This window comes from Suricata suricatta, chromosome 8 (genome assembly GCF_006229205.1).
Source record: "Suricata suricatta isolate VVHF042 chromosome 8, meerkat_22Aug2017_6uvM2_HiC, whole genome shotgun sequence".
In the NCBI taxonomy this organism is placed as follows: Eukaryota; Metazoa; Chordata; class Mammalia; order Carnivora; family Herpestidae; genus Suricata; species Suricata suricatta.
Genome location: NC_043707.1, coordinates 15,314,349 through 15,341,164, shown reverse-complemented (window position 1 = coordinate 15,341,164; position 26,816 = coordinate 15,314,349). Strand labels below are relative to the sequence as shown.

The 26,816-nt window shown below is 41.6% G+C and overlaps 1 protein-coding gene across 13 annotated transcripts in view; it reads left to right on the top strand.

Moving 5' to 3' along the window:
• Positions 1-26,816, top strand: part of DCUN1D3 (defective in cullin neddylation 1 domain containing 3) — a 38,955-nt gene that overhangs the window by 307 nt on the left and 11,832 nt on the right. For 5 of the 13 annotated variants that reach the window (XM_029949696.1, XM_029949703.1, XM_029949699.1 and 2 more), the window contains exons 2-3: positions 3,796-3,881; positions 23,443-23,531. The exons of 3 other annotated variants lie outside the window; for them this stretch is intronic. The gene's annotated coding sequence lies outside the window, so the exon portion shown is untranslated. 5 more of the 13 variants (XM_029949701.1, XM_029949705.1, XM_029949704.1 and 2 more) reach the window with 4 other exon arrangements.

The following is a 26,816-nucleotide window of genomic DNA, read 5'->3' as shown; positions in this document are numbered from 1 at the left end:
GTTCTCTGCCCCGGGTAAGCGCCGTGAGGTAGGAGTCCAAGCGGGAGGTGGTGGGTGAATCTCCAGCTCCCTCCTCCCTCATTTCTCTCCCCACCCCCATCCTCTCTTTAATCATTAACAGCCCTGGAATTAAGGGGCTCAGACCTGAAGGCCTTTCTATGCACCTTTGCTGCAAACGATAACCATCTGTGCCTGAGCTAATGGGGCTGGAAGCTTTGCCTGTATCCTGTGTAGGAAGTGGGACGGGGTGACAAATGTATTGTTTTTTTCCATTCCCTTTCACCCCTTTTCTTCCCCTATATACACCCCTCGTTTCCCCCTTCAGTTCTGTGTGACTAAGTGGTAATCATGGTGATTTTTCTTTTTTTCGTTTTTTATCTTTATAGCACTTGGTACCTTGATTACCTCTTGAATTTGGTTTTCAGCCTCTACCCCAGATCTTACTGCAAGCTTTGTAATACTTAAGTTACAGGCTGTGTCACATTGGGAGTACCTCTCAATGCCTGGTAGATCCAAATTAAGATGAGCATGTTCTCCTATGAATACTGGAATTCCTAAGTCCTCGCAAGGATTCCTAAATGGCATCATAGCCCAGGAATCAAAGTCTCTTGTTCTAAATACTTTATGTGTGAGGAATTTACATGTTGTCAACTCTTTCCAAAATGACTTGATGTTAGGCTAATTCTGGATTTCTGTGTTTCTCTCCACCCACACTTCATGATGCACTTCAGAGAACAGAAAACCCCGTATTACTTTTTTGTTTCTGCAATTGGACAATAGCTCTTTTATCTTTTTCTCCATTTGTTTGGTACACAAGTCTTTAGTGGCACATTTGACTTGTGCTGATTTCCATCTTATTTAGCTGATTCTTTGTGTGTAGGTGGTCTTAAATGACAAAATGTGATCTGTGTTGTTTTAAAGAAGAATACAAACCAATAACGGATGTGCAAAAATTATTTGAAGAAAGCAGAGAATGAAAAGAAAACCTATTTATTGATATTCTCTTGGTTTAAAAAAAAATCAGGTGGAACTCTTAGTTTGTCTTAGAAGTTTTAGAGTGAGATGTAAGAATTCCTATTTTGATGTTGATATTTTCTTTGGAAATCCTCTGTTGAATGTGGAAGTGTGTTTTCTGAAGAACTTTAATAGATAGTGCCTAAATATTAGGGATCCTTTGATTAGAAAGTGTCTATAAATCCTGGCTCTCCATAACTGAGTTTATATGCGTATTGCTAGAAGAATTATCATAACGGGTCCCATCCGACTCATTAGGGCTTTCAAGCCTGATAAAACAGAATATTTAATGCTTTGATTGTACAAGTAACAGCATGTTTAGGCGTTTCACGGAACTGTAACAAAAGAAAAGAATGACTACTGTTCTCACTTTAATTGATTTGGAACCATTGTATAAAAAGTCCAAAATTCATTCATTCAGGAAGCATTAGTAACTAGCAAGTAAGTGCTAGCCAGTATTTTGGGTTCTGGGTGGACAAAGGTGAACACAAGCATAAGGTGTGGGGGGACAGAGAATAAATAAACAAATAAATCAGATTTTGATAAATGCTGAAGGAAGTAGAGTGATATGATAGAAAGTGATTGGGATGCAGTCAAAGAAGACCTTTCTGGAGGCGGTAACACTTAAGGTGAGCTTTAAATAAAAAGAAACCAGCCATGCAAATTTAAGGGAGGAGGCTTCCAGGTTCTGTGACAAGCTAGTGCAGAAACTGGTTGGAGTAACCTTGGCAAGTTCCAGGGTCTGGGAAGAAAGGGATGGATTTAAAAGGGGGTGGGGAGGTGAGAGAGGATGGGAAAGAGGAGGCAGTAACAGCCAGAGCCAAGAGAGCAAAGAGGAAATGAAAAAAGTCTAGGTCAGAGAGGTAGAGGCTAGGCTCAGATCAGGTAGGCAAAATAAGAGCAAGAAGAAGGAAATAGAAAGTGATGCTCTTTTGTGATCAATTCTGTTTCCTTTCCTAGAGTATTGTCACTTAATGTGGACTAGTGAAATTAAAAAAAAAATTGCCTTGCTGAGAGTGGGAGAGGAGGCATCTGTGGTCACCTGGGTCTTTTCTGGCAGATAAATGTCAAGCTGTGTTCAGAATTCAACAGAATGTTCACCTGAGAGCACACCTTTTTCCCCTTAGAGGGTTTTGTCTTATATGGTGCTATTTAAAATTGCATAGTGGGTACCCTGAATATATTCTAATAAATGAATCCTCCTTTGCTTCCAGCTGTGTATGAATGTAGGGTTGAAGGTTGGGCAAGTGATAATAATATACCCCTGTTGGTCTACAAAGATGCCCATCAGGATCTAAGTTTGAAGTAGGTTTTTGTAGGGAGGCAGGTTTTATGTTGCAATATTTTCACTCTTGTCTGGTCTGCCTGATGACTAATAACACTGAGCTGAGGTGTAGGTTGGTGCTAAAAGTTCACTCGGTAGATTACAGCAGATAAATGACCATTGTGGCTCTATCCCAGTGTGTCGGCATCTTTGGGTTGGCATGTAACCAGGGGATGTAACCTACTTTTGCCTTCTGTTGAGGCCATTCATCTCCAACAGGCAGCTGCTTTTCAGCCTCACCTTGACCAGATTGTCCACTTGAGAAGCCCAATCAAGACTTCTCCTTGATTTGGTCCTCTTCTGCCATGTCACAGTGGGCTGAAACAGAAAGAATAAGCTGTTTTCTTCTTTTGAACCCCACAACAGTGACTAGTGTGTTCTTTGAGTGAATTGGCCCTTTGAGCCCTGCGGTTGAGAAACTTAAAGGTTGCTTGGGCTGTTTGTAGTAAAGTCGGTATTAGAAATGCTAAATAAAACCTTTTAGTGTTTGGGGGGGGGGAAACCAATCCGAAACTGAGGACTTGTCACGTGTTTTAAGTTCTGGTACTTTAGTAGCATTGGTAGATGGATTGTCAGAACTAACTTGAATAGAGCTTGGTAGGCAGTCCTGAGGGTGATGAAGGGGATGGAATAGAGCCTGGTACTGAATTACTGGATTCCGACTTGAATACAAATGGAAAGTCTTTTAGTTAGCAAGCAAGTGACCGAAGTGAACAGCTAGGACCAGACAAACAATAGACTCCACTCTTCTATACTACAGACTAAGTCAAAGGAATGGAGAACTGATAATAATAATAACAATAATATATATATATATATATATATATATATATATATATATATATTGCTTTGGTCTAAGTTAAAGAGTTTTGGACTTTATATGCTAATGCAAATGCTCCGGCCAATGGATTATTAAGCTGTCTACTGTTCATCTTCATTTCAGTGGTTTATTATAACTCAAGTGTGAAAATAGCCTGTAGGTTGAAATTTCATCAGTCAGTTTGTAGACTGGTGGCTCTTTTCTAATTTCTGAAAGAGGGTGGATGGGTAGGAGGGGACTTGAACACAGGGAGAAGCCATTGACTCCTACTTTGGCCACTAATTGTGTTTGGGGAAAGAATCCACCAATCTAAACGAATTTGGAGTCTTGGAGTTGAGCTAGCCTTTTCATCTAGGGTTCCAGTTGATTTCTTTCTTGAGCTTTGGGGGCTTTTGGACAAACTCTTCTGAGAGGTGGGCAACCTAGGAGGCCAGTTGATGCTACTTACTCTTGGAGTTGTATTGCATTAGACGACTTAAAAATCTGTGTTGCAATAAGGAGAGTTAATTGTACACGGCTGCTAGTTGTTTTGAGGTGAAGATGTGGTAACTTAGATTGAAAAAATGGTAATTACATGGTAACTCCTATTTCCCCAGCTCTTGATAACTTACAATTACTTCTTTATGTCTGTTTACAGATGTTGATACCAGTGAACCAGGATCAGTTCTCCCTAATGTTGCCAGTGTTCTGAAGCTCTTTGCACAACGGACCCAGGGAATTGGAGTTAGTGTCTTTCACTTCAAATCTAGTTTCATTTGTTCTTGTGTCTATTTTTCTAGGTGATGGAGGGTCTTACTTCTTTTGGGAGAACAAAGAAACCACCACAGCACCTGACCATTTAATTAATGAGTGATTATATAGTGGAACCAACATATTAATTTAGAAATATAATGAGAAAGAGGGTTGGAAGCCCAAACTCTAATTGTTTGAAGTTGTGATAGGCTGAAAGGAAAAAAAATGGGAGAGGGCAAGAAAGTCCCAAATGATCTTCATTTAGTTGTGTGAGAATGAAACTTGATTTAAATGCTGTACGGCAGAATAGGGAAGCTCTGTAAGTCAGTCTTGAGGTGATGATTAGCCCTTGTTGTGGCAAAATAAGCCACCTATGGCCAGTGCCCTGATAGGAGCCTGAAGGCTTGGAAAGGTAGGCATCATGTTAATGACTCCCTCCTGACTTCCTGAGGGTGTGGCTTTTCTCAGGACTGTCCTTTGAGCTGTGTTGTGTTGATGGGTTTTGGACTGAATTGCTGTGTGGAAGCTTAGATTGCGTAGGAAACATTCTTTGTCCCCTTTTGTGCTGTGCTCTGCTGGAGGGCTCAACCTGAGGACTTGGGGGACTGGAATTAATTCTATAACTGAGGCCTGTAAATCCAGACCAGATATGACTGATGGAGGATTTTGGATAGCACCCCCTGCATAGTATAGGACTTACTTTTTTTTGAGAGTTGTTTAGCATCTTTCATAGCCACTGCCCCAGTCTCTGCTTGTCCTTCTAGGAGACAGTGTGCTGGAAAGACTTGGTCCTCCCCCGCCCTGTTTTATTAGTAGATTGCTTCCACCCTATCAGGACAGCAGAGTTTGGTTATAACTTTTAGTTGTTGTTGATGAAGAGTTTGGTCTCTCAGTGTCGGCTTAAAGTGGGTTGGTGTGTGATCTGTAATTTTGATCCTGAACAAGATTCAAGTGATAGCATTTAATGTATTGAATGCAGTTCATTCCTCTTTCTCCAGTTTAGGAAAAAGCAGGAGAAAGACCCTCAGAGCACCTTACACTGTCTGGTGTGGTGTTTGTTTCAGCTGGTCTCTGTGGAACCGTCTGGTGGGTCATTGCTAGAGTACATATGTGGTTGGGATGAGGGGGTTTGCTGTCTCCCACTTCACCCAGTGTGCTTCACTCTGTGAAAGTTAACTCTGATGTGTTATATTGGGCTTTCACAGAAGATGTCAGTGGAACAAAATGTTCTGAGGCTGAAAACAGGTTGAAAAGCAGTGATTTAATAGGGAAATGGCAATCTAGAAAGGTTATAGTAAACTCGCTTAAAGTTACAGAGGAAAGTATTGGCAACTACAGGACTAGAATCGGGTCTTCTCTGTACTGATTTTGTTTTCTCATTTACACTGTCTCCTGTGTGTCCTTGTAGGCACTTAGTTTGAGTTGAATTGAAATCCTTGCTGCTTGCTTTTTTTAAAAAGGTTTTTAATGTTTTTTATTTATTTCTGAGAGACAGACAGAGACAGTGCGAGCAGGGGAGGGTCAGAGAGAGAGGGAGATCCAGAATCTGAGGCTGGCTCCAGGCTCTGAGCTGTCAGCACAGAGCCCGACGTGGGGCTCGAACCCACGAACTGTGAGATCATGACCTGAGCCAAAGCCGGATGCTTAACCGACTGAGCCACCCAGGTGCCCTGCTGCTTGCTTTTTTATATATTCTTAGTTTTTTACATAAACATTTTTGTCACAAACTGCCATTCTTTCCGAGAAGACTCCTTATAACCACCTTTGAAGCATATACAAAATGAGGTTGTAACTGAGTAATGGCTCTAGTAAGTAGCTGGCCTTTTCTCCTCAGATTATTCCAGAAAGTGAGAAGGTTCTCTCAAATAGGACGTGAGACTTGATCTCTGTAATGTCTTAAGCTAGCGGGCTGTAGAGAATACCTATGCAAAACGCTGAACCAAGTACTGTACTTGTTTTCCCAGTGAGCTGCCCTGGAATCTGAACACGAAAACCTGGGTATATCTATTGACAACAACGGTTTTAGAAAGAACTTTGGGAAAGAACTACAATGGCCACGATGGCCACATTTTCTCCCCTCCCCCCCTCCCGTTTTGTGAAGCAAATTTTGTTTTCAGTTAAACTCTTGCATTATATCTACTTGATGATTACCTAGTGGCTGCTCTTTAAACTGAAAGGGTAGGTTAGGAATCCACTCAGTGAGGACTGGCACTCTAGTAACTTGGGTTCTAGGTGGTAGGATCGTGGACACGCTGGAAGGCCCAGGTGCTTCGAGGAGACGTTTTTCTCAGTTCCAGTGACATTTTCTTCTGAGTAGAATGCAAGAGTGAGAAATGATAGAGTGAATGTGCTGTGTCCATTTTTAAGAATGTTTCCATTGTTCTTTTTCTCTAGTAAATTAGTTTTTTCTTTGAAACAACTAGTCACTTGTTCAGTTGTTTACTCAAAATAGTCTGATGCCTATGATAAGGGAAAGTTTGCGGGATTCCTAATATTTTATGAAAGAAAACTTTGAAGACTTTTGAAGGCTTTTATTTCATTTTACTCTTTGTTTATTTTGGGGGGGGGGTGCTGAGAGAAGAGAGAGAGAATCCCAAGCAGCCTTCCCCAACACAGGGCTCAATCCCACAAACCCAAGAATATGACCAGACCTGAAATCAGGAGTCGGGAGGGGAAGCTCAACTGACTGAGCCACCCAGGTGCCGCCTGAAGGCATTTAGATCGGTGGGTTCAGTGGTGGGGGAAGAGGGTGTGTCGGAGAGCAGGCCTTTGGGGAGGTGGTGGTGGTGGTGTGGACTGGGTGTAGAGGGTGAAAGAGAAAGACCCATCAGTGGTCCAACTGGGAAAGGGTAGAAAATGCTACCAATGGCACTTGCTGGGGGAAGAGTGCGTAGGGAAGGAGCAGGCCCGCAAGATTGCCTAACTTCAGGGAACACTGTTCACACAGGACAGGGAACCTGTAGAATTGGGTAATCCAGGAGGCCTGACCAGGCCTCTGACCACAAGTGTTCTCTCCCATTACTGGAAAGTATATATCTGACCGGGAGGGGTGAATGCAGGGATGCAATATGTGGTTTGACCAGATTAGTCTTAAAGATTGCTTACTGAGTGCTGGCCTAAGTTTTTTGAGATCTCTGTCTCTTTTGATTTTACTTTTGACAAATTAGAAGCTGGTAAACAAGAGGTATGTAATGTATCTGGTCACATTAGAGTTTGGGTAAAAGTACAAATGGAGCAAATATTAGGTGCAGTAATTGTCATTTAACATTGTCTACTATCCAGAGGGAACAGTTAATATAAACTATTGAGGTAATTTGTGATCTCTCATGGAGACTATAATAAATGTGGAATAAATCACAACTAAAATTATTAAAGAATAATCATTTTTGGCGTCAATTTCTACAACATTCCATGTTTTCTTTAGCAGGTCAAATTAGTCCATAAGCTTTCTTGTTTTAAAACAAATTTTTTTCTACCAGGTACTGTGTGGATCTGGCCATGGAGCCGGATTTTCTACTTGCACCGAAAGTGGCAAGCAGTGCTCTGAATTGGTGACAGCTGTAGATTTGATGCTTCGATCAAGTAGGGAAGTGGCTTCTGAGCACCAGTTAGATTGGTTTTAATGTAAACCTCTTTCTCTGAGGTTATAATTATGTTCCAACAACAATTCTCTGACAACACCTGAGTGTCCAACAATTCAATTCTGACACAAACTGCCCAGATTTAGTGCATACCCCAGAAGTTAATGGCTCAGTCTCATAAGATTGCCCCACTTCAGATACCAGCCACAAGTGTCAGGTAGCCCCAAGGTACCTGCATTTCTGCCTGGCAGGCTAAAAATTTGGGGTTCCTCACAACCTCCCTCTCCCAGGTTCAATAATTGACAGAACATAAGACTCATAGGACTAGGGAAAGTGTATTTAGGATTATAGTTTCATTATAAAGGATATAACTCCGTAACAGCCAGTTGGAAGAGTGGCCTAGGACAAGATCTGAATTGGTACAGCTTCCATGGCCCCCTGGGTATGCCTGCCTCCCAGCATGTCAGTGTGTTCACCAACCCTGGAGCTCCTGGTTTTAGATTCTGTGGAGGTTCCTTGATGTACACATAACTGATTGAATCATCAGCCTGGTGATTAAACTCCAGCCACCCTTTGCGCCCCTTCCCTGTGGTCTGGAAATGAGGCTGAAAGTTCCATCCTTTTAATCTTGTGCCTGCTCTTTCTGGTGGGGCCAGCCTCTCTCTTGAAGCTATCTAAGAGTCTACCCTGAATCACCTCAGCGTAAGTTCCAGTGTGGTCCGAGGGCACTCTCAGAGAGATCCTTATGAATAACAAAGGACACTTCTGTCTGTAAGGACATACCAAGAGCTTTAGGAGCTCTGGCACAAACTGGGGACAAAGACCAAATATATTTTCTGTTCTACACTAATAATCCAGCTTTGCATCCCATAAGTAGATGTTACCTACAGAAGGCTACCTAAAGTTAATTTCGGTCATAGGTAACAAATATGCATTTACTGTTAATTTGATGGAGTTTTTGGTCAGGAAAGTACGAATTGAATAGCTTCAGATTACAAAAGAACAGACTTCTCCCTTGATCAGTATGAAATGGCATTCCCAGAATACGTTACAGTTTCTTGGACTTAACAGGTGCCCTAGCTCTAGACTTCCCTAGTGCAAGAAATGAGCTCCCTTAATAAGAAATCAACTACACAAAATTCATGTTTTCTTCCAGATTCAGGTGTACATAGTGCACTGTTTAAGAGCATCAGACTAGTCTGGGTTTTAGTCTGAACTTTACCACCTACTTAAATTTTGATCTTGGATAAGCCACTTAACGTCTCAAAGTCTCATTTTGATTTTTTTCACATATAAAGGGAGGATAATCACAGCAAATACTTGTAAGGATTTAGTAAGACAGTCCATTTAAAGGAATGGCACAGTGCCTGGCATGTATATAAACATCTAAGAACATCTGCTATTATTAGCTATGTGCATACAGAGCTAAGCTCACCTGGGTTGGCAAGTCCCAAGGGGCCAGGAGTCCCAAGTCATTTTACTTCCTTTTATAGGAAGACCTATGGGACAGCATATAAAACATTGCTGGGCGTACAGTAGACAGGTTATCTATCACTTGAAAATAAAACCTGCTCTGGGTATCTGGGAAGTATAGGAGTGACTGTGATGGAAACTTCGAGCCTGTTTCCAGAGCTGGCCTAAAACTGAGAGATGGAAAATCTTCCTGAAACTATAGAGCATGCAGGAGTCTAGCAATGGGCAGTGCGACTCAATAGCAAAGGTACTGTTAAACCAAAACAATGGGAAACTGATTCAGGAGACATATTTATCCTTTGCAGTGTGCCTTGAGGTGCAATGAGTTGGGCATAACCACATGAGACTTTGGGAAGGAAACAGCAAATCTGTTTGACCCAGTCCAGAAAAACCTTTGAGACTCAGCTGCCAAGTATCATGTTGTTTGAGTGCTTCTCAGAGACCGTGAAAAGCCCAGATACACTGGCAAAAGGCTTACCAAGCTGCTTGAGGTTCAGTTGTTGGTGAACTCCCCTAAAGCCAGGTCTCTGATTCTCCTTGTAGCTCACCCATGGGGAGATATACTCTGGTGGGACCACCACTGGACAGTCTAGATCCTAATCTGGGCTCTACCACCAAACTCTGTGTCTTTGGGCAAGTTACAGGCCCTCTTTGAGTCTGTTTCCTTAACTGTGACACATAGGATTTGAGATGAAATCACTATTTCTCTAAGTGTGGCTTTGGTTACATTTTTAGTGTATATGCTGCTGAAATGAGCATGCCAGAGTGTTTTTTTTATACTGTTGGTGGTACATAAGATGATTTTTGGTGGTACACGGATGAGTTCTTTTTGTTTACTAGTTCTGTATTTTACTGTGTATTAATGAAAACAAAACTAGCATGTCAGACCTATGACTTCATGGATAGTGTTGCTTAAGATTTTTTTAAGCTTTTAAGAAAAATATTGTGTGGACAATAGTTGACAGTAAATGGATATGTAAGATCATAAAGACTTTCTAGGAAAGGCTGAAATTTGTAATTTCTGAGGTTCATTAATTCTGTTCTAGTGCTCTACCTTCATGAAGTCCTTTTGGGGACACAGCAGAGCAGGTCCAAATTTGAGTGGATTTAAAGACTTGCCTCACTCAAGCAAATTGACAAGTTTCTATTTCTGGATTCATGGTGAAGATACCCAGAAGTAGGTTGTGTAGAATTTAAAAAATTGTAGATGTTAGTAGGGGTGTTTTTTTGTTTTTTTTTTTTTTAAAGAATGAAAAATGAGTAGTAATGCTTCTTCTTTCACTTTAAGCAGTTTTCCTACAACCTGGATTGATCTTTTGTTCCTTTCACTTTTTGGGGTTGGTACTCCCTATAGAAGCAGCTTAGGTTTCTGACCTATTCTGTTGGGAAGGAAGAAAAAGCCAACCCTCATGTTCTTTCTCGCTTTTTTTATTGATTGGTTGCCAGCCCTCTCTCTTGAATGCATGCTAGTGCAGGTATTCTAGGTTCTGGAAGGCTGAGGCTGTGCCCTGTTTTAATGTCTGGTACTTTACTCCTTACTTTAACTTCTTTAAAGGTATAGTGTGACACATGCCCTAAAATCAAGTTAAACACTGAAGCAAGCATTATTTAAAATTTCATTTCACTTTTGCCCTATTGCTCATAACTCAACATGATGGGGGTCTTGAGAAGTAAGATGAGCAGTGGTAAAAAAAAAAAAAAAAAAAAAAAAGTATTGTGGGAGGTGCTTTCTTTGTAAGTAAAACCCCAGAATAAAACTGAAATCTCGATTGTGTAATAGGAGCTAAGAAAGTTGCTTTCAGATGTAGTCTATGGTTTCTTGAGGTTTTATTTCTTTTTTTTAATCTTCATTACCTGTGTTCCCTTGACTTTTTCTGTGTATCTTCACACTGTCCTTTTTCATTATCTACTTTGCTTGTTGGCCTACGTTCTACAAGTGATACTGTTCAATAATTACTTCAGCACAAAGGCCCATGCATCTGGTGAAGTTCCATGTAATAAATAGTTTAATGTTCCAAATTATAATTTAAAATAATTGCTATAAAGATGGTTCCACGTCTATTATTTTTCTGTGCCATGTGTTATCTAGTGAAAATGAGGTAAAACTTGAGTACGATGGTGACACGATGTAGCTCAAGATTATTTTCTTCCTTCATTTATTTAATACAGAATTTCTACTTGATTTCATAATGAGAAACTCTTCAGATATTTCCCAACTGAGGTAAATCTAATGTTCCAAGCCACAAGCCCTCAATACTTTGGTAATATTGGTTTTGTCATTCATACTGTTTTGTCTCCTGAGAGAAGAGGTGACTTGTGGTATTTGGCACATTAGGAAAGGAAAAAAGCCTTTACTCGGGCCTATATTTTGCAGGATGAAAACATCATTTTTTTCCACTAAAATCTGTTTAATGACATGTATGACATTCGTCCTTTGTGCAGATTCACAAGACTGCCTTACTCTGGGTAGATGTCTTCCAGAGTCCATTTCCCTTGGCATGGAGTTTAGTCATTATTTATAGCTAATTGCTGATGAGTCTGGGGAAATTCTGGAAGGGGATGGAGAGGGGTTGTGACATTTGCCCTTGGTCTATAGACTAGGATTTGCAAAGCTAGAGTGAGGTTGTTTATTTCCTTCTCGTCTTGGAAAATTGCCATTGGATCAATGAGTCTTGGTTAAGATTTCTTGTGGGCAGCTGAGTCGTTGGGCCTTTAAAGATGAGAGCCACATGAAAGACTGTTCTTTCCCAGTCGTACAAATAATTATCTCCTTGGTAGTATAATCTCCACAGAAGTATAAGCATTCAAGATCACACATTTAAGAAGATAAAATGTAATTTAGAGTCAGAATGAAAGATGTACAAACAATGGTAGAGTTCAAAACCTTTCAAGTCATTCTTCCATGGTTGCAGCACTTACTGGAATAAGACCACTTATTCTGGTGTTCTCATGGGAGACTAACATTTTAATCTTGTAGGAAATTAGAACTTTCGTGATAACTTTAAGTAAAAAAAAAATTGAGGACTTTAACTCTTAAATTTAAATCTCTCTAGTCATAGTTTGTAGCTGAAAAACCACTGCTTGACCTAGTAAAAAGATAATAAAATGTTATGCAACAGGTAAAAATCTTACCAGTTGCCTTTTCCCCATTTGGAAGGATATAGTTTTTCCTTTCCTCTGTGTAGTTTGGCCTAACTTCCCCCTCTGTCTGATTTGTAGCTTTACCATTTGCATACAATGCTTAAGTTGACTCACTCAACACCAGATTCTGCAGGTCTCCAGCATTTAGTGCTTCTGACTCAGCCCACTTAAGCAAAAGAGCTTTTGATTACAATAGCAGCTCAACAGAACAAAACTTTTAAAAACACACTGTTAATAGCACTTTGGTTTCCAAACATATTCAAGATATTCTAAGAAGAGCCATCCTATGTACTTTTCCAATTAGACATATATGAGCAAGGGACAAGCTTTCCCAGACGGAATGTGGATCATTCATAGGGAATTTCTGAAACTCAAAACTAGTCTTATAACCTAGAAAATTTTGGCCTCCATTATATTCAAAATGAAGTGTATGTAATTTGAATTTTTCTTAAGGACTGATCCTGGGATGGGATACGTGGTGTGTGTGTTTATTGCCAGTTATTCATGTCAATACAATTGACTGCCTTCTGTGGATATTGTTTTTAAGGACCTTATGATGTGGTAGGAAACGAGAATAACAATTAGAAAATTTTAGTAAAACCATTGCCAAAAAATAGCAGTGCTCTAAATGAAGATGTGGAGGGGCAGAGGCTCTAGGTCAGCTTGGAGGAATCAGGAAAGGAGTCCTGTGGGAGGTGAAAGTCTCAGGTGAGCTTGACAGACACAGACTAGAGAGTAAGGTGGCATTCAGTAGAGGTAACAGAACATCTAAAACTGTAGAAGCATGAGAAGCCATGGCATTTTGGGAAATGGCAGGTGTTTATTCCTGAGGGATGGCGAATAAATGAAATGGGGAGAATGACAGTAGTTGAGGCCAAACTCAGAGGAGTTTCTTTGTATGCCTTATTGAGTTTGGGATTGTCTTTTGTAGGTGAAGGGGAACTATTAAATAATTTTGAGTAGGGACGCAACATACTCAAGTTGTGTGTGTGTATGTGTGTGTGTGTGTAAACGATCATTCCAGTGACTGTGTGAAAGAGGTTGGAGGGAGCAATCCCAGAAGTAGGGAAACTATTTGTGACAGTTCTCCAGTAAAGATGTCAGGGACCTGAACTGTAGAATTACTGAGGATGGGTAGATACTCAAGAGTAAGGAGTTACAATGTCTGGCTTAATCTGCTGAAACTTTATTTCTTGGATGCCCTGCGTGGGTCAGTGGGCTGAAGGGTGCCCTATTCCATATAGTTACTCAGAGGCCCAGGCTAATGAAGATTCCATTGTTGTGTACTGTCTTGGTCACCATGGCAGAGGAAAACATGGCTGAGATGTCACCTGCCAGCTTAGTGCTTAGTCTTAGAAACAATGAGAATCACATCTGCCTATAGCTCATTGGCCAGAAATAGACACATTTCCCCATCTCACTGAAAAGAGCCTGGGAAACTGGGGGAGCAGATGGACTATTTGGTGAGCTTCTCGGTGCCACAGTATAGAGATTTGAGTAAAGTGGTTTTTTTCCTGAGATTATTTCAGTGTATCAGCAATACCAACCTCGCAGGGTAGATATGGGGATTAACTACTGTTATGACTCTAAAAGACCTCATATTCTGTCTGGCACAATGAGGCTATTGGAGGGAACCTGTAAGTTTGATCTTGAGATTTTCTCTCTATGGGTCATACCTAGTTAGTGAGTTATAACCAGTAATTAAAAACCAAATTAAAAGAAAAAAATTGGAGTGTGTCCTAGAAGTGAGGGTACGCTAAATATTGCTTCATGAAACTTTTGAGTTATACGTGTATTTTACATATGTGTATTTGGTGAAGAAGTAGTGTTCTCACTGAAGGCTACAGTTAAAGTGGAAGACACTGATCTAGTTCCATCTCTCATTTCACAGTAACTGAAAGTTTATATATACTACACAAGAAAACTATTCATTTTATTTAAAAATTTTTAATTTTTTTAATGTTTTATTTATTTTTGAGACAGAGACAGAGCACGAGGCAGGGGGGCGAGAAAGAAGGAAATACAGAATCCGAAGCAGGCTCCAGGCTCTGAGCTGTCAGCACAGAGCTTGAACCCACGAACTTGAGATCATGACCTGAGGTGAAGTCGGAGGCTCAACCGACTGAACCACCCAGGCGCCCCCACACAATTTTTAAGATTTTATTTTATTTTATTTGAAAAAGAGGTGAGAAAGAGCACACATATGGGAGCGGGGGGAGAGAGAGAGAATCCAAGCAGGCTCCATGCAGTGCAAAGCTCAATATTGGGGCTCAATTTCATGACTGTGAGATTATGACCTGAGCCAAAATCAAGAGTTGGACACTTAACTGACTGAGCCATCCAGGCACCCCTAAGGATTGTTATTTTTAAGTAATCTTTATACCCAACTTGGGGCTTGAACTTATAACAATGAAATCAGGAGTCACATGTTTTACCTACCCAGCCAGCTAGGCACCCCCCAAAACTACTCTACTTTAGTGTGGTTTTTGGTGGAGTTAGTTTACATCCATATTTTTAAAACTGTGGGTTTCTATGCCCCAGCAATAGCACTACTAGGGATTTACCCAAGGGATAAACATTGTGCCCCAGTGTTCATAGCAGCACTTTCAACAATAGCTAAATCATGGAAAGAGCCTAAATGTCCATCAACTGATGAATGGATCAAGAAGATGTGGTTTATATATACAAGGAATACTACATGGCAATGAGAAAGAATGAAATCTGGCCATTCATAGCAACATGGATGGATCTTGAGGGTGCCATGCTAAGTGAAATATGTCAGGCAGAGAAGGACAGATACCATATGCTTTAACTCATAAGAAGAACGGGAGAAACTTAACAGAGGTCCATGGGAGAGGGGAAGGGAGAAAAAGAGTTGGGGAAAGGGAGGGAGGCAAACAGTGAGAGAATACTTGAATACTGGGAACAAACTGAGGGCTGATGGGGGAGGGGGAGAGGAAAAGGGGGTTGATGGGCACTTGTTGGGATGAGCACTGGGAGTTATATGGAAACCAACTTGACAATAAACTCTGAAAGAAAATAAAAGGAAAAAAAAAACAACTATGGGTTTGAAAAGTATTATCCCTAATTGTGAAAAATAGTAAAAACATGGGTTTGAATTTTAGCTTTGCCACTTGCTAGATATGTGCCCTTATGTAAGTTATTGGTATTTTCTTTGCTTTAGTTTTCTCATCTATAAAATGGTGATGAGAATACCTACCTCTTAGGGTATGATTATTGGATTAGTTCATATGTGTAAAAATGTTTTGAAAATGATGGGATAGTACATTGTAAAACTCATGTAAGCATTTGTGGATGTGATTGTGTAAAACGAGCTAGTAGCATGCATGTAGGTAGATTTGTGCTGTAGGCTTGGTACAAAGTAGGTGCTTACTCTTTAGAAGATGTTTGTTAGGTGCCAGTTAGCTCTCTTCACTGTACCAGGCACACTCTCTGCCTTCTTAGAACTTGTAATCTAAGACGTAACCTCTGAAATAATAACACCCTTTCTCTTCTGTGCACTTTTTATTTACGACTATCTGCTTGGGCGCCATGAATGTTTATGTTCTATAGGAGTAAAGGGTATGTAATGCGTTCAAGCTTCGCATAATAGAAATAATAAATTGTCTATTAAAATAAAATGTCATCATAGGCTGTATTTTAAAATTCAGTCAGGAGAACTGACTGGAGGAGAAACCAATGAAATACTTTTCTTTCTGGATTAAAAAAAAGCTTATGGCCTGTAAGAATCAAGCATCACATTTGTTTTTAAGACTGTTCGGTTGATTTCCCTTGCAGTGAGTGGTTGGTGTTAGCCGACTGATGGGCAGCGAGGAACCTGCTGTCCCTTTCGCAGAGCAGTGGTGGGCGGTGGCTGTTTCAGTTTGATAAGCCGGTTGGTGATACTGAGTAGTAGTGCCCTGGGTGAATAGGAGTTAATCCTGACTGCCTGGCAGAAGTGGATTTGTTATATAATTTATGGCACCCAGAAGCCCTTTGGGGAGGTCTTTATTGTCTTATTATCAAGACAGTCTCCATCTAGGCCTGAAGATTAATTCTCGTCGTTCCCATCTAGTTCCACCAGAGTGATTCTCATAACTGAAAGGGTAGCAGCTTGCTGTGAAATGCCTGCACTTGGCCTTTGCTTTGACACAAAGGTATGTTAATCAAGAATGGCTATTAGATATCCAGAAATGTTTCAGTTAGTGATTTATTAAATAGCGTAGAGGGCTGTTTTCCTTGTTAAACTGATTTAACTTTTGAAAAATGAGTCATATTCAGGGTTTCAAACATTTTTTCTTTGACTAGCCTCAGAAAAGGGGTATGAACATTTCTGCCTTGTAAATTGCTGCTGCCATTCATTTGTGTCCATCCTGCCGCTGCTGAAGCAAATGCAGGAGTATCGGTTTGGTTTTCCGTCATCCGACACAGCGGGCTCCGTGACTCTTATTACTGGTGGGTGTCCACTGTTCAACAAGCCGGTACTGTTTTTTGTGACTCACTGAGAAGTCATGTGGTGGTGTGATCCCCATCCTCAGCTACCAGCGCTTCAACTTGTAATTGTCAACGTATTGTGTTAAAACAAACTTCTAATTCTGGCTATTTTTCTTTTCAATTTTAGACCTAAAATTGGAAGCTCTATTTTTATAAAACACTCTCCTAGAAAAGTCACTGGTGTTGCTACCCAAATATCATAACTGGGCCCAGGGGCGGGGAGAGCAAAAGCTAGCGGTTCCGCGTGGTTGAGGAGAATGTGTGGGCTGGCCTGCCAGCCAGCGGAGGTGGATCTGCCCTTTGCTTTCTTGGCAAGTGCATCTGGCTTTGAAGGCCCTGACTAGGACTTACATTCTTGGCCTTTCTTTTCTTGCTGTCATATGAAACATAGTCCATTGTCCCCTGTGGTTCTAACGAGATGGAGGATCTTGATGGTCCATGTCTCTTATCTTTGATGACATGACGTGTACGCTCCAGCCCTCAGAATTAAAAGCCACTATGTCATCAAGTGAATTTTAGTAAATATAACAGTGGAATAGCACTGTGTAAAAATAAAAATGGCTGTGAGTCCTTCATGTTCAATATGCAGTATTCAAGAAAACCGCTGGTTTTTGCTCTTGCCTCTCCAAACACCTTAATATGTGATGACTTAGTTTACTGAGATAGAGAAGATGCAGTTCAGACCAGCACCAGAAGGCTTTTTCCTGGAGTTCACCTGATTGGCAAACCCTTGGAGCTTCCTAGAGTGCCACGTGACAGTGGCTTGAATGAACTCTTTGGACTTTCTCCCTTACTAAAAGGAAAGAGTGGAGTGATACCTATATCCATCATTAATGTGAGTTTTTTCCAAGGGCCTGGGGTGCATGTCAAAAAGAGACACAGTAGGATAAACATGTTTCTATTTCAGCTTTAACTTTGGCCCTTGCTGAGTTTGAGGTGAAAATTAGCTTGTGGCCTGTGGAGAGTGGTATAGGCTGGCTGAGAAGCTGGGTTTGTATTATATTATCTGAGAAATGATGAGGTAGGGAATAAACGGAACAAGGGGACCATCCTCCTCTCTCTTCTCTCTGGAGGTAATGGAGTCCTGGGAGGAGAGGAGTCCAGGAGAAGTTGGACCTTAGGAAGCCGCTCTGGAGAGGTGAAGTTCTATATACTTAAGGCTTAATCCCCTTTGAGTATTTGGTAACTTCATCATACAATTAGAATTGGTATAAATGGCTACCAATTATTGAGTTGTAACTTGTGCTAGAGACAGTGCTAAGTGTATTAGACTCCTCATTTATTTGATCATGAGTTAATACACTTAAAGGACATAGACTAGTGAGTGCCTTGTATAGACGTGCTGAGTAGATGTCAGTGATGATTATTCACTCAACAGATACTATCAGACCCTTGTTTATGTGACATGGCTTAGGTGCACAGGAGAAAGGGGTGAATAAGGTAAAATCCCTGCTCCTGTGACATTTGCCTTCTAGTAGTGGGAGCAGACAACAGATAAGTAAACAGTTTCAGAGAGTGGAATGTACTGCGAAGAAATAGTGTGTTGGATCTAATAGAGATGGCACTTGAGGTTGGTCGGACAGTAAAGGCATCTCAGCATTAGAACTAACCCCCCCCCCCCCCCCCCCCGATGTGAAGGAGCCATTTATTCTTCACTGTTGACCCTTTGGTTTTCCTAGTTTCCAGATGAGAAAACTGAGGCACAGGTGGTTAAGTATGTGTGGGGGCGCAGATAGAGCTGAACTGTACAGACTCAGTCATCCGTGTGCGGAGCATGTCCTGCCTTTATCCAAAGGCGTGAGACTGTACTGGGGGCAGCTGTAGGAGCTGCAGTATCTGAAATGGGTTTTTTGGGGTGAACGGAATGAATGTGGTTGCAGTGTAGTAAAATCCTGATGCATTTCTGAAAAACTTCCATGACATAGACCCCAGTCATTGAGTGCAAAATTTGCATGTGAGTATGTGTATGTATGTACAGATTATTCTGGGTCCAAGGCTGTCCTATCAGATTTTCAGTGATACTGATGACCAAAAGAGCTTATGGTACTGCTGCTTTATTTTAGGGTTTTCTCATAATCGGTTTTATGAAAATAGGGCCTAGCTATTAGGGCAGAGTTTTGATAGACAGCTTTGCAGTGGCCATTTGGTGGCGGCAATTTTAGCAGGTGAATATGGGCAGGAAATGGGCAAGAACTGAGCTGGAATCATCAAAGGTCTGTCTTTGCCAAGCCTCTGATACTGTGATGCCAGCCATCAGATATAGAGCTCTATTTTGATTTAATTATCTGCTTATCTTTACAGGTGTTAATGAATACTTTGGCTTCATGCCATTTGAGTGCAGATCTGTGAAATAAGTAACTGGAAAAAAAAAAAACCAACCCAAAAAACCCAAACCTTGGGGCCTCAAGTTTCAACCTGTAGGGAATGTATTTCCCTTGTGCCACCTTGGTTTGGGATTCGCGCTGCCCAGCGGTTATATATGGAGTGAGAGTTTTTCTCTCCGTGCGGGGTTAAACGTTCTTTATCTCTTCCCCAGAGACAGTACTATGAGCGTGTTCAGTTTCTCTTTCTCTTCCCTTTGTCTCTCAGGCGCTCCGCATGCTTTCCCTGTATTGGGCTGGGGCTCCCACCTCCCCTGCCCTTTTCAGGCTGGCCCCTTTTCCAATCTCCCCAGTTTGCACTCACTCACTCAGGCATCTTTGAGGTCTTCTTTCTGGAGTCTGTATTTTCTCCTTCCGCTCTTGCAGATGAGAGTAATGTCCTTCTCAGTTCGATAGATGGGGCGGACGAAGTTTACAGAGCTCCCTTCCTCTTCGCCATCTTGGCTCCTCCTCCCAATATATTTCCAATAAAGACACACAAACATGAGCATTTCCTGTCACAGTTTTTAAAACCTGAATTCTTTCTTTCTTTCTTTAAAAAAATTTTTTTTAATGTTTTATTTATTTTTGAGACACAGAGAGAGCATAAGCGGGAGGGGCAGAGAGAGAGGGGGAGACACAGAATCCGAAGCAGGCTCCAGGCTCTGAGCTGTTAGCATAGAGCCCAACATGGGGCTTGAACTCGTGAACCACGAGATCATGACCTGAGCCGAAGTTGGATGCCAACTGACTGAGCCACCCAAGAGTCCTGAATCTTTTTTTTTTCTTTAAGTTTATTTTATCCATTTTGAGAGAGAGAGAGAGGCAGAGAGAGAGAATCCCAAGCAGGCTCCATACTATCAGCACACAGCCCCATGTGGGGCTCCAACTTACTAACCTTGAAATCATGTCCTGAGCTGAAATCAAGAGTTGGATGCTTAACTGAATGAGCCATCCAGGCATCCCAGGAGAGAGAGAATCTTAAACAGGCTCCAGGCCTGGCATAGAGTACAACATGGGGCTCAATCTCAAAAAATCTGAATACTTTCTAAATAGGTTCTTCAGTGCTTGAAACCAAAGAGAAATGGTTTCAGCACTAGTAACTGAAACCAGAGGGCAGCCAAATTCTGGTCAGATCTGGTCTTTCAGTTTCATAGGATGTGGTTTAGATGAAATACCTATTTCAGCTGGAAGATTGATCATGTTGTTACTGTACAGAGGAAGACTTCCAGGAGCTCTTGCTTTACAGCTTTTCACGTGGTGTCTGAGTGCTGGGAGGCGGTTCCTCCTTGGGAACATGAAGATGACAGAAAGTGTACACAGCAGAATAAAGCAGCTGTTAAGTGCTCTGTGGCCTGTCTGCTTAAAGGAGGCCTAAGATTGTAAAAATTGTAGTTGGAAAGTTTCTTTTGCTCATTAGTAACATCGACTTAATAAGGGCATCCTAGTGGCCCACCTACTTGTAACAGAGTTTTACAGTGTGCTGGAGTTTGGGATTATTGGTCCTGGTGTTCAGTAAGGGATTCCTTTGATGTATTGGGTTGAAATTTTGGCCTAGAAAATTGGTCCTGGATGATAAGTCAGAGAGCCTAGGCCTCAGACCTTCTTTCTTTGCTCTGTGAGTAGAAGAGATTTGAGTAACATCGCAGTGTGTTGGTAGAGGCTCTTTCTCTTGTGATAGAAAACCTGACATCCCGTGTATGCAAAAGAATTTTTTGGCTCATATGACAGATTTCAGGCTTTGATCTGACTTTAGATAGTACAGTTGGATTCTGGGTGCAGAGAATGCCTTGAAAACTTATTTTATCCTTGTCTCTTGGCAGTGATTTCATTCTTGGGTCCTACATACATATGGGTTGAGAACCATTTGATATGAAAAGACCATTTAATCCTCACAGCGACTCTTTGGTAGGCATTATTATTTTCTTTGGTGGCTCTTTTTGGCGACATGACTACAGCCCCTCCAACTTCCCATACCTTCTATGCTAAGATTCACTGTCTGCTTAAGTCACTTGCATAACCCTAACCCAGTCAGTTGAAGCCAGGAGCATGTGAGGCTCTGATGGGCCTGAGTCACATAGTCCATTATGAACCCCACCCAACTCTTGAGTGAACTCTTGGCCACCGAACTATGTGGCTAAGAGTTCAGGAGAAGGATCTTCTAGTGAAAACTGGGTAATCACCTGATGAAGAGCCTCGGTGCTGGAAAAGCAGACAAGTCTTTGCTGCACACAACAATACTGTTTGATCCAGGCTGAAGTTAGAAAGCTCACATAATAACTCTATAGGCTTAAATCCAGCCTGTTAACCATTTCCAGGGATCCCACAGTTCTGTTTCGAACAAGCCTCAATTCCTCAGCTTCTGGGTAGTCTATAGGCCAGATCCTTCTACGTCTGATGCTAAATCTATGGTACAGGGACTGTTATTCACTAGGCCTTAAGATGGGCATTTTCTTCTTCTGCACACCCCCCCCCTTCTTTTTGGTAGGGGGTGGGGAAAGATTGATTTTCTTTTGAACAAATAGTTGGGAATTTTATTTTTTATTTATTTTTTAAAATGTTTATTTATTAGTCAGAGACAGAGCTTGAGGTAAGGAGGAGCAGAGAGAGAGGGAGACACAGAATCTGAAACAGACTCCAGGCTCTGAGTGGTCAGCAAAGAGCCCAAAGTGGGGCTCAAACTCACGAACCATGAGATCATGACCGGAGCCTAAGTCGGACACTTAACTGACTGAGCCACCCAAGTGCCCCTAGTTGGGAAAATTTAGATAGAATTAAAAGGTGTCCTTACGAGTCATCTTATTTCTGTCCCCTATCATTTAACAACACTGTCTTGAAATCCTTGAAGCCAGAATCGTTGGATTTGTCAGCCTTTTTGATATGACTTATGGTGAAGTAAGTGATCTTTACCTGTTTCCATTCTCCTATGGTGGTTTGATATTTTCCTTTAGATAACAATATCTTAATGTGTTTTTGGTAAGAATTTTTAAAAAGATGAATTAGTTGGCAAATACCACAAGATAATGTTGGGAGAAATAACACATTCCCATTCTACAAGTTGACATTCTTTGGAATTCAGATTGAAATTATGTGTGTGTGTGTGTGTGTGTGTGTGTGTGTGTGTGTGTATACATACATGTGTATATATATTTTGCATATCCTTTGATCTGTTGGTTCCACTTATAGGAATTTATTCTCAGGAAGTAATTATAAATGTGTTTTTAACTGCCTGTTCTGTTTATTATCAGTATTATTTATAATAGTGAACTATTGGAAGCAAGCTAAATGTCCAACAGTAAGACATAGATCAGGCTATTATGGTACTTCCATTCCAGGAATGGAATTTATCTGAATATTAAATATGTTTCAACAGAGAATCTCAACCTTTTTTTAAAAATTTTTAAATGTTTATTTTTGAGAGAGAGACCGAGCACAGGTGGGGGACAGGCAGAGAGAGGGAGACACAGAATCTGAAGCAGGCTCCAAGTTGTCGGCACAGAGCCTGACATGGGGCTCAAACCCATGAACCATGAGATCATGACCTGAGCTGAAGTCGGACACTTAACTGAGCCACCCAGGTACCCTCTCGACCTTTTTTTTTTCTTTTTTTTGCACACCCTTTGCAGTATAACACCAAGTTTTTGACAGAATGAATAGTAGGCTATAAATAGTCTCTGGGTAACATGACATAACTAGTGTGTCAGTGCTGATACCAATACTGTCATTGAATTGCTGCTCCTTAAAAGCAGTTGATGAGAGCACAAGATTTATATGAAAAAATGTTCAACAGAAAAGATTGCAAAATAGAATGTACAGTATGACCCCACTTTTGTTTGAAAGTTCCACGTGCATAATATGGACATGCATGTATTTTATGTGTGCCATCCATATGTGCTCATATAAAACACTAAAAAGAATATACTCAGATATTAATTGTAAGTGATGGGCTCTAGAGGACTTTTTTTTTTTATCTTTGTGCTTCTCTATTTTCTAAACTTTGCAGAGTAACTATGTAATACTTTTGAACTTGGCAGCAGGAAGGAAAGCCTTAGTGGCTTCACTTCTCTGACCAGTTTACTGATGTGGTTGAAAACAGATATTCTTTTATTATACAGTTCTTTCTTCTCTCCCTTTGCCTCTTCCCGTCTACTGTGCATTAGCAGTCAGCTTCCATCATGGGCCTCTAGGAGAAAACTGATAAATGTGGCCTTAATGGATTCGGATTTATTTTTTATTTTTTATTTTTTAAGAATTAGCAGACATTTAGGAGATTGATTAGTTACCACATGATGAACCTGAGGCCTTCTTAGAGGAAATGTGGCTCTAGAAACCACATCTATACATTTGTGGTAATTCTGGTGCCCCTTTAAGACGTTTGGATGCAGTCATTTATCATCTTTATATTGGGTTCCTTCCTCATCTTTCGACTCATTTCACAGTTTCCTTTCTTGGTTTCTTTTACTTAGAGGCAAAACCCAAAGCTGATCTCTAACTATTTTTCAGTTTGTGACTACTGAATTCCTCAGAAGAGACTGAAAAGTGAACAGGTGATGTGGTAATTGGGTGTTTGAGGACTAATCCACTACAAGCAGGTAAGCCTCTAGGGTGGCTGGTACCCGTATGTTAACTAGAAGCTAGGAGCTAGTGCCCAGTCAGTGGTTTACCTTCAGCAGGACCTAATGAGGCTGCTGCATCCTAAGAAAGAAAACAAGCAGTAAGCATAAAGCCAGAGATGAAGAGTGCAGCAGGCGTGCCATTTTTATTATGGTGCCACAGAACAGATCCAAGACAGCCCTCGGGTCTTAAACCAGGAAGGAATCTGAGAAAGCTTGTGGAGAACAGAGTAGTCAACCTAGAAAGCTGGTGCCCCCCTAATGATGCCCACTTTGTACATTAGTAAGTAGGTAGTCTGGTCGGTCCTGATTAATAGTGACAGCAGAAAGACTCCAAGTGTGGGTCAGTAAAATGACATGGCCCTTTTTTGGTTATTTTGAGTAATATGGGATTAAACATGTAGCTTATTACTGGAACTCAGAGACCAAAAATGCTTCATTATTTGGTATTTGGAAAGTTTATAGTACATGCGTGTGTTGGCTCAGTTGTATTTGGCAAGTGGTATTCGAGCCAGCCAGTACTGGCCTCAGTCCTCTGGCCTCAATTGGATATGTATCTTAATCCAGTATATTTGAAATATGCAAGGTAAGGAACAGTGAGAACACTTTAAAAAGAAAAGAAAATTACTCTGTGGAAACCTGGCTGGTCTTAGTCATGTGACCTAAGATTATTTTATAGAAATATAATCAGTGGTTTGTTGTTTTTTTTTAAAGACCTCCCCCCGCTGCCTTTGTAAAACTTTTCATTTGCGCTTTTGAGATTTGTTGATGTAGAAAGTCCTGTGTTCCTAACCAACCCTAACTGGAAGTACTGTCTTAGCTTGCTGCTGTAGTACTTTTTAGGACAAAAAGTCTTTTAAAAGCATGAAAATAGCAGCAGACGGGTCTCGTTTGCTTTGGCAGGGGGAACAGCTTTCCCTCCCAAGTAGCTCTGGGTAAGACCTAATCTCCAGAGGTGATCTTGTAAGGCCCAAGTTCCAAGTGACAGCAGGCGACTCTGCATTTAAAGTACTCAGTGTTACCTCCTTGTTATTTTTGCGAGTTTACTTTCTAGGAAGCAGTTTACAAATGGCCACCACCCATTTCCTGTCTTTTTCTCAGGTCATTCAGCATCTGTAGCTGCCAGGTGGGATCAAGAGGCTCTTGTGGTCTTCCTTTGGGACTCCCAAGGGGGATGGTTTCTGCCAGTACAGCACATTAGCCCATGGCAGCTGGAGAAAAGCTGTCTGAGGAAATCATGTACTCATGTTTTCTGGCTTTTGGGTGTCTGGCATATATAGTAAGATATAAAAACATGCACCCAGCTGGCTCCACAGACTGATGAAAGTTGGAAAGGGGTTTCTAAGTGTCACTGTATAGAAACACCAGCATTTGTCAGTGGTTTCTTGCTTCTGAATAGACACTAGATGGGAACAGAATGGGGCGGGTGAATCAGACGGGTCCCTTGTCTCAAGGAAGCCTCAAAGTGGATCGCAAGTGCCTGTTGACACTGATTTTTGGTGCCAGCATTTGCCTCCTGTTTTTTAGCTCCTCATTTCACAAGGTGGGTGACAGACTCCCCATTAGTGGCCAATGCGACATTTCTCTGAGTGGGGCTCCCTGACCCAACCAGCCGCAGCAATGAGCCAGCTCGCTCTGGTCTGTTTTCCATATGCTAGGGCCTGTTGCTGGCCCTCCAGAGATCAAACTAAGATGACTAAGGAGAGGCAGGCCTGCAAAAATAGTATGATCTTTCACCCCTTATTCAGACTGGGGCAGTCCCTGCTTTCTCTCCTCCTTTTGGACTTCTTGTCTTATTTTCCCTCAGGTCTGATAGGCTTGGGCAAGAGATATGAGAGCTGTTTACTAAGCAGGCTTGCAATTTTAGAACTTTAGCCTCTTTGCATGCCCAAAAGTGAAGGTGGTCCCAGAACATTAAACTTGGAAGGACAGGTCTAGACTCTCATTTTAATGTTGGGATCACACAGACTCAGCGAGGTTAAGTCACTTGTTTAAGGGCCCACAATGCTTAGAGACACCAGACCAGAAACAAGGCTTCCTGGGAGTTCACTCTGTATCTCTGGTATGCTTAGGTGTTGCTAATGTACCATCTCCTTGGGAGAAAGGTATCTTTGGAACACGTCATAGGAGAGAATAGTAGTGAGGCCAGTGTTGAAGAATGGAGAGTATAGACTCAGACTGCCTGCATTTGAATCCTTTCCTCTGTAGACTGGCTCTGGGACTTCAGGCCAAATCCCTTAAACTCTTTAGTTCTCTCTGTAAAAAGAATTATAGTATCTTCCTCATACGGTTGTAGTGGGTTAAATGTGACAGTTAATGTGAAACCCCTCAGTACATATGTGTCATTTAAAAGATACCACTATTACTAAATGTTTTAAATCTCCTTTCCACGTGGACCAACCAGATTGGCCCTTTGACTCTTTGCTTTCCATGTGGTGTTTCCAGTCATTTAAAGACCAAATAAGACCTACTTCTCTGAAACTTTCCCACAGGCTAGACTTTGGACTCTGACAGGCTGGTTTTATTTCCTAGTCCCCTGCTTAGTAGTTAAGAAACCTCTGTTTCTTCATCAGTAAAAACTGACAAACTAGGTGGCTGTGAGGTCAAAGGCGATGATGCATAGGAAGCATGCAGCCCCGTGTTCCGTACACATCACTTCCCCTTAGTCAGCCCTCCACCTTTCTTTCGGTAACACTAGTTCGCACACCTCTCTCCTTTTCCTGTCTCCAGACACCCTGTGTCTTCGTGTGGTTTAGCCCGTCATGGTCATTCTCTTCCGTAACAGGTCCTTCTGTCTTAGCAGTAGATAAGGGACTTACCTGATCTTGCTTCGTAGAACTGCCTACAGGATAGATCAGCTCCTGATCCCTCTTTGGAGCCAGAGCATCCACAGGGACCACAGCCTCTGGATCGCCCCTGGCCGGCAGTGCCAGCTCCAGGCGTGGGGCCAGGCAGGCAGCCAAGCCCATCCCCAGGAACAGCAGCCAGGGCTGGCACTGTGAAGGGGGAGGGGAGGCTGGGGCTGATGTGCAGAAAGAGGGTGACAGGATCATTTGGAGCCGAGGTTGAAGGAGAAGAGCTGGAGGCTGATTCTAGTCCAGCATAAACTGAGCAGTTACTGGCATCCATCTTTCAGGTAAACCCCAAAATTACAGTTGTGCTAAAAGGAGATTTCCAGGGGTGTGTGGTGTGTGTATGTGTTTGTTTTTTCTTTTTCTTTCTGCCTTTCCTTTCTCTGTGTCCCTCCTCATCCCTGGCTCTGCT